Here is an 8,345-nt window from a genome sequence, read left to right on the forward strand (position 1 = left end):
TTTTCCTCGCGGTGTGGGAGAGAGTGGACGCGCCGGGGTGTGAGGAGCAGAAGCGGGGCTGTCCACATGGTCCAACCGCTGGCGTGAAACTTCTCCAGAAACCCCGAGAACAGGTTGATGCTTTATCTGCACTTTACTTCTCTCAGCTCTTCCTCTCCCTCCTCTCTCTCTCTCTCCATCTCATCTCATCTGCCGCACCAAAAACAGACGAACTTTAACTTCATTTTATTGTATTCTTCCTCGCGCAGCTGTCTGATAGCTACTTTTTTTCTTCTTCTTCCTCTCTTTCACTTTTTTCGCCTTCACCGGAACTTTTACCCCCCCCCCCCCAGACATGAACTTGTTTTGAAAGTTTAACGAAAAGAAAACGGATGTTTTGTCTAGATTTTATTTGATCCAACGCTTAAAACGCTTCTTTTTAATGTACTCGTGTGGACACAAATGTTCTTTCTGCGTTTGGAAAACTTCTAGAAAAGGGTCTAAAAGTTCCTCAATAATAATAATAATAATAATAATAATAATAATAATAATAATAATAATAATTAGAGTAAGATAAAGTTGGAGGTTAAAAACAGGATGAGAGTTTTGTGCGTCCGAGGGTCGTTCCTTTAGCTCGATTTATTGGCTTGAATTAACAATAACGTTTAAAATCTTTTAAAATGTGGGGATTAAACTCCCCCAGTGGAGATAAAAGAGCCCTTGTCTTAAAAAGAAAAGGAGAGATTGAAAAAAAAAAAAAAAAAAAGGAGCTTTCTCGCGCAGACATGGTCAATAGGTTTTGAGGAACAATACTTTCTTTTGAAACACATTTTTGACTTTTGGAGCTGAAGCCGCTCAGAGGAACTCCCTCAGGTTGGATCTGCTGCCTGGCTTCTTATTCTACTGAAACACGTGATTGTTTCAAGAAGATGTTTGGACTGATCCAACATGAGAGAAATAATCTGTGGATTCAATTCATCTGAAGGGGGAAAAGAAAAGTCACTTTTTTTTGGATAAAACGCACAGTTTTATTGTTATATTAGTTGAAATTTTCATGTTGAAAACGGTGAAATTCGAGCATTTCCTTCATCTTTGTGCTCTCGGGCCTGCAGCAGGAGGGAGTTTAAGTTTGCGTTTTTCAAAAGAAACGTGTTCATACAAAAACGGGTGTTCAGGCGAGTAAAATACAGAAATGTTCAACTTTTAATTTGAAGTAAAAAAAAAAAAAATAATCCGATAATTTCCTCACAGCTAAGAGGATCAAATGTGTCAAAAGAAAGAAAGAAAGAAAAAGAGAGAGAAAGAAAAAGGTAAATGACAATTAATTGCTGTTAGTTGTCTGTCACGCGGGCGCGCACCCTGACACCGCTATTATTGCCGGGTGATTGATGGGCGCGAGGGCATTTGGCATAATTAATTTTATTTACTGTGCCCCCTCCCCTCCCTCTCTCTCCTGTTGTTGTCCCCCCCTCCCTTTTTTTTTTTTTTTTCGTGAAGACACTTTTAATTGCGCTTTAATAGAAGATCCGGCGGGAATGAAAAAGCTCTTAATCACATTTTATGACCTTCGCCACATTTGTGGTGTCTGCAGCAGGAGAGGCAGGTAGCCCCAGGTGCGCGCGCTGCATGCCGGGAGACGAAACAATTAAGAGTTTTTTTTCCAGTTTTGTCAACAGCAACATGTTGGCTTCCTTTAAAAAAAATAAAAAAATTCACATCTGAGTTTTTATTTTTATTGGCCTTCACTCTTTTTTTTATCTCCTGCTTTTATTCTAATAACCAGACCTGGAAATGCTTTCATTTCTTTTCTTTACTTCTCTCTTTAAAAAAAAAAAAAATTACTTAAATTATTCGTTTTGTTTCGCCCAGACATGAAATGTTGAAAATATTTTATGTTCTTATTCGCATACTTTTAAAACTGTTTGAATATAATAATTAATTTGACAGTAGCACTCAGATGAATATTTACCAAAAAAATCAACAGCTTTCTCACAAAAAATTTAAAATAATGAAAAAGTAGGATTAAGCTTTTTTTTTTAATTATTATTATTTGTAAAATGACGTCTGGAGCTTTAAGATGCTTAAATTCAGCTCTGGAGTTGTCTCAGTTTAGGAACAGTTTTTGGGCCCTAATAAAACAACAACAACAAAAACTTATAGATTTGCATTTAAAATACCCAGATTGATAATCTCTTGCACGTGTCAAACAGAAGAGCATTAGAGATTAGTTGCGGTTGAAAATCCTTGTAAAGTTGTCATGGCTATCACCTCGGTGACGATTATTGTTTATGGAAATATAACGTGAAAGATGCAGCATTTGAGAGGCAGATGTGGAGATTTGAGGGGAAAACGAGCGTAAATGTGCAGGAAGCCAGAGGTGTCAGACACAGATTGACTCTTCTCTGATGGCTGTTGTGTTCCTGAGTCTGGATTTGTCTGAACATTGCCATCTCTCGTTTTTTTTTTTTTTTTTTTCATCTGACTTACTTCAACACTTTTTCCCGTCTTGACGGTTTATTTTTTCCCCTTCTCTCCTCAGCTGCTGTGTGTTTTTCCATGTCCTGTTTTGTTTCATTGTTTGGAGGAGTTGTGCAGATTTCTATCAGTTTCAGACTGAGATTATTGTTTCATGTAAATATATATATATATATATATATATATATATATATATATATATATATATCCAGGTGGTCCTGAGTATGTGAGTGTGTGCCGGAGTGTGTGAGGCCGTCTAAGAGACAGGCAATAATGGCTGTGAATCTGGTGCGCTTTAAAACCCCTTCAATGGGATTAATAGCCACCGACATGATTGTATTATTCCATAAACTCACTCACAGAGTCCTCACCTCCTGCATGAGTGCATGTGAAGGCGCATGTGGAAGTGTGTGTGTCCAAAAGTGCCTTTTTTTTACTCAATACACCTGTCCTGCTTGACTGAAAATGGACAGTATTTGAGTTTTTTTTTTTTTTTCCAAACGTCCCGTGCGTCGGTAGCACAGTTGGCTCGCCTGTCTGTCTCTACATCTCTGACGCTCTCTTCATTAAAAACCCTCCTGCTATTCCTAAAACCCACAGGTCTGAGTGGGCTTCTGGCTCCAAAGTGATGTTGAAGAGCAGCCGTATACGACACCGTTACATACATGTAGGGTTTGACCTGCATTAGATGCTCACAAATTTACTCGTATTGATGCACTTCGGTGTTTTAAAAGCTGCGATGCTTAAATTTTTAAAACCCTTTGGGTGGGTTTTGATTTTTTTATTTTTTTTTATCCTCTGCAGTATTTCAAAAGATAAACTTGAATCTTACATTACCATTAAGCTGAACATCTGTTAAAGAACACTAGAAACGTTTTATACCCTTTATTGCCTGTTTTTATATTAATTGAAACAAAGTTTAATGGATGAAACGCAACAGATTTGTTCATTTTGAATTTTTCAGGGATAAAAGGAGACATAAAATATTTTTAAAATGGAATTGCTCTGCTTTAACAATTGTTACTGTAACATAATTGAAAAATGAGCGTGTTATTGCACACGGACAGCTGGCAAACGGGGGAAAGTTCTGCTTGTGTATGGAAGTGATTGACTGCGCAGTGGAGCAGCCGCCACATTTCTTCAGACTGAGGCCTGATTATACACGTGGTTCTAATTGAACTTGTTATTTAGGAGAAGCCGAGGGCCGAAGTCGTGCGTGAAAATGTGTGCATCTGTCTGTGCGCTTTCAATGAATCCTACTCGTTTTCCCAAAAATTAGCTATTTTTTTGTATAGGTTTTGAATAGGTTCAGAAGATGATGATGTACAGTGCAACTTACAGGACAGTGAGGGAGGTAAAAAATGGGATTTTGCAGTATTTGAAACATTGCTTTTGAGTAAGAAGTATTTTGTCATTATTGTTTATTAAGTCACGTTTAAGTAAAATAGCTAACGTGGTAATCCGCTAAAAAAAATGCATGCCCCTCTCACGTGATTGATAAAGTTATGATTTTATCTGTGGGTTCTGTGTGTTGTCTCACCGGCTCCATCACAGCCGTGGCCCATTAACAGCTGATGGATGTGGGAAGAAGTGACCTAACAGCTCAGAACGGAAAAGGCTGTTTCCTATGGATGGAGGTGGAGAGGTGGGGTGGCAGACAGAGATAGAATATAGGAGGGGAAAACCTGTGCGGTGAGAGGGGAAACAACTGTGTGAGAGTTCGAGCTGAGGAAACGTTAGATCAGCCTCTCCGGAGCGAGTCTGGCACCTGAGGTTGGAGCTGTGGAGTCTCGAAGGCTGAGAGCCGTTTGATTTCCAACAGTGGCACCGATCGCCACTCAACACAGTCGATGTGAGCACCAGTGTTGTGTGCAGAAGCTGGGTGGGGGGGGGGGGGGGACGCCTGTTGTGTTCCAGCAGAGCATCTTCTTGAAAACGCTCTCCTTGGTCATTGTGTCCCCTGCTAACTCTGCGTGGTTTCTGACAGCTGTATTTGTGTTATGGATTTTCCTTCACTCCGTCCCTTCTCCCTTTCCGTTTCCCCCTGCCTCCCTCTCTCAATCGGCTCCCCTTCTCTCCGTCGCCTTCACCCCATAACCTTTTGTAAGCACTTCATCAGAGAGCCGTTGGTGTTTTCTAAAGCCCCGCGACAAACTGACAGGGCAGCCGTCAATCGAACGGGTAACCCAGTGGAAAGCTTCCCTCCGAACAAACTTTCTGCAGCCCTGCTTTAATGTGCGTTGAAAAGGGCTGGCTGAGAAGGGCCGGTGACAGCTGTGAGGCGCAGGACTCCAAGTGCCATGGATATATACACACGCGCACGCAGACTCGCACGTTTCTTTTGCACATTTCCCGAACCATCTGACTGTAGAGAAGTATTACACAGCTCTTGAGTGCTCATTTGTCCGTAGCGCTCCGACGGTGAAATCTTCTGAGTGGACGAGAGAGCACTCTGATGAAATTCTGAGATTCACACAAGAGTTGCGCTCAGGGATTTCATGAAGTCAGGAACAACCTGAGATTATTACCACCTTGATTCCTCTTCTCCTCCGTACGTTCCATTCATGACAACAAATCGGATGTATTTTAGTATCTCTCCGGCTTTCGATTTGCGTCAAGAGTTTAACTCCGAGGACAGTAGATTAACATACGATGATAGGAAATTAGCCATGCTGCATTTCCCCTCGTCCCTGTTCCTTGCCATCCTGTACTACCAAGGAGGTAATAACCATTTAAATGCATCTCATTATGTTTTCTAATCCGTAAAGTATCAAGATGTTGGCTAACACAGGCGAAAGTGAGGCTGGAGCGCCAGCGTGCGCTGCTCTTTTATGGTATTAGTATTTGTGGTATTAGTTCCAGGGGACATGGGATGCCTACTTAAGCTATTAGCATGTGAGGCGCCGCAGGATGATCCATCCCCCTGACAGGACGAGCTGTTAGCCAGTGTTAAACCAAATCACAATAAGGCTGCCTGGGTTGACGGATTGACGGAGCTTCAGAAGCACCACTTGTCTGAGCCGCCCCTTTCCTTCCTCCACCACCGCATGACAGCGTAAAGATTTATGTTTGTGTTAGAATGGAGCAGAGCTGAAACTTTTCCAAACTTCTAGACTTTAAATGTGACAAATGAGAACTGGTCAAGAAGCAAAGGACTGATTGAAGAATGACTTTTCCTTCCTGTGCTCTGCTTTGGAGACAATTGTACTGAGTTTGTTTAAAGGGGGTAAAAACTTTATGGTTATTGGAGCTGATTTTCACACTAAGATGATGGATATTTTATATGTAAGTATGTTAAATGCAAGTTAATTGTGTGTCCTTCTAATGTTGTCATGAATGAGCAGAATTCTTTAAGTTTTCATTTTGGTGTTGGAGGGAAAGAAACCAGCAGGTAGTCGTGTTCCCAGATCAACCGATTTCAGGATTTTAAAACATCGGTCTGTCTATTTTTAGTCTACATCATATGTGTCAAACTCAAGGCCCTCGTTGATCTCTTATCTGGCCCCCAAGATGATATTTAAAATGTAAAATACTTTTATCACTTCTGTTTTTTCAGTAATCTTTGACTATGATGTCAAAAATGCAACAGAGAACGTCAAATGAGACCAATCAAACTTTTGTTGAGGAACCTGCAACCAAGAAAAGTTGTTGGGTATCTAACTTGTGTTAATGTAAATTCTGAAACTGGCCCTTACTTTGAGAAAGGGTTTAATTTTGGCCCTTTTTGTACGTGAGTTAGACACCCCTGGTCTACATCTTAAAAACAAATGGTGTGTCTTTGAGTAGATGGCGCCGGGTCATTGGCATTTGATTATTTTTGTTATTAAGGACCAAAACTCTTGGTGTGTGTGCACAAACACACACACACTTGTGTGCAGTGGGCATTGTTGACCGAGAGACATCTGCCACTAGATTATTCCCAGCTGTTATCTGAAGAATTGTGTAATCCCCCCCACTCCCCTCACCCCTCTTGCTTCTTCACGCCCTCCTCCCCCTCCTCCTTTGCTCCCATCTTGCCCCCACGTCGCTGCTCCCACCTGATGAGACGGAGAGCGATGAGTCTCTGCTTCGACTCTTCCACGAGTGGTTTTTTTTTTCTCATTTGCTTGTATGTGTCTCTCTGGTCACCGGTCGTTGTCTGACATTTGTAGACGGATTTGAGACCCCCCACTCCACCCCCCCTCCTTCCACCTCTCCCCCCTTCCCTCCCCCGTGGCTCTCGGGGAAATAAAAGTAGCCTAATCCTGCCAGATCAAGACTGCTGTCCACCACAGCTTTACCAGCCTGTGAATCAGAGCCAGCTCTCATGTCCCAGAGTGGAGTGTGTGTGTGTGTGTGTGTGGGGGGGGGGGGGGGGGGGTGGACTGTTTGTGAAGCTGCATTAACTCTTTGCTGGGCAAAAGCAGAAAAAAATATGCTTTTTTTTTAAAATTTTTAAGTGATTCTTAAGAAATATCTAAAATTAAATTATTCAATTACATTTTTTTCTCGATTTTTTTTTTCTTCTGCACTTCGTTCTAGATAAAATAAAAAATGTCGATAGAACGAGAATCTAAAAAGTTCAACAGTAATTTTCAAAACAGACAATAAACCACACACATATAAAGTAACGAATTGCACGAGTTCGCCCCTTTCTCGGCGGTTGCCTTAAAGAGACACAAATTAATAATCGAAAAACATATTGGTTGTTTTTTTGCTCGGGCGTTGTACTTTTTCTTCGCCTTCACAAATAGTTTAAAGTTCATTTTTCTTGTTGGGGTGAATCAGACACAGCGAGCCTGCAGACTCCGGCGTTTTTCCTCGTTTCTGCTCTTTCGCTTACCGGAAAGCGTTCTTTTCTCTGCTGGAGCTCCGACACTCAGCTCAGTGTGAAGGACTCAACACTTGCTGTCTCTTCTCTCCTCCCTGTCTCTTATTGTGCTGCACTTTCCACAGTCCACCTACACCCCCCCTCCCCCCAGGTCTCCCTCTTCACGGTGTATAATCATCCCTGCTCTGTGTTCCCTCTGCGCTCTTCATTACAAGACATCATCACAGTTTACCTCCAGTGTTTGCTTCCTCTTCTCAGACCGTAACTCAACAGGAATAAATTCTTTGGCGTTAGCGACGCGTTAGAGTACGTGACGATTTAAAAAAAAAAAAAAAGATGCGAAAATGGAACTGAAAGAAGAAAAGAGTTGAATCAAAGAATGTATTAAAGTTTGTAACATGAGATACTTTTACTTTCTTTAAGTGACAAAACATTGTGTGTAATGCAGGTAACTATATTACATTTAAACACGTTTAAATAACTGCATCAATGGACTACAACTTTTCAATAGCAAGTGACAGCGGTGAGTCACTGCAATAACTGTTTTAAGTTGAGGAGCAAGAAAAAAGCATTTCTTGAAAACTAAATCCATTTTTCACCTTCGTAAAAAACAGATACCTAGTTAGTTGTTAGATTAGCAGAAGCCAAAAGGCCCATTTGCCCACAGAAGGTCAGAGCTGCCGGACGCAGCCCGTAGCTCTAATCGGTAACTTCTGCTGCGGCAGGTTTCCATTGTCTAAAGGTCAGTCAGAAACCGAGCGTTAGCCTCGGAGAGTTGTTAGCATAAACGAGGGAGGGGACTCAGGAGGAACCCAAGGACTAAAGTACAAAAACGAGGACAGAAAGGAGCGTGAGTGGTGACAAAACCCAAGCATGCTTTGTGATGTCAGGAGTGTGTGTGTGTGTGTGTGTGTGTGTGTGTGTGTGTGTGTGGGGTGCTTGTGAAAGTTCACTGAAAGCTGGGTTTGGTTTTTGAGCAGCTCTCCTCGGGAGGGTTAGCTCAGGCTGGAGTGAGTGGAGGCGAAAGAGGAGGTGGGGATCTTAGTGAGACACCAAAGAAGGGGAGAAGAGGAGAGCGAGC

At 41.8% G+C, this 8,345-nt stretch overlaps 2 protein-coding genes across 3 annotated transcripts in view; one reads left to right on the forward strand and one right to left on the reverse strand.

The window, feature by feature from the left end:
• Window positions 1-8,345, reverse strand: part of LOC119411943 (serine/threonine-protein phosphatase 6 regulatory ankyrin repeat subunit C-like) — a 1,101,338-nt gene that overhangs the window by 922,181 nt on the left and 170,812 nt on the right. The gene's annotated exons all lie outside the window — the stretch shown is intronic.
• foxp4 (forkhead box P4) overlaps window positions 1-8,345 on the forward strand; it is a 104,619-nt gene that overhangs the window by 588 nt on the left and 95,686 nt on the right. The window contains exon 1 of one of the 2 annotated variants that reach the window (XM_037678919.1): window positions 21-113. The exons of the other annotated variant lie outside the window; for it this stretch is intronic. The gene's annotated coding sequence lies outside the window, so the exon portion shown is untranslated. Of the gene's footprint in view, window positions 1-20; window positions 114-8,345 lie in introns of those variants that run through there. 2 annotated transcript variants of the gene reach the window in all.

The sequence above is a fragment of the Nematolebias whitei genome, chromosome 7 (assembly GCF_014905685.2).
Source record: "Nematolebias whitei isolate Nwh7 chromosome 7, NemWhi1, whole genome shotgun sequence".
Classification (NCBI taxonomy): Eukaryota; Metazoa; Chordata; class Actinopteri; order Cyprinodontiformes; family Rivulidae; genus Nematolebias; species Nematolebias whitei.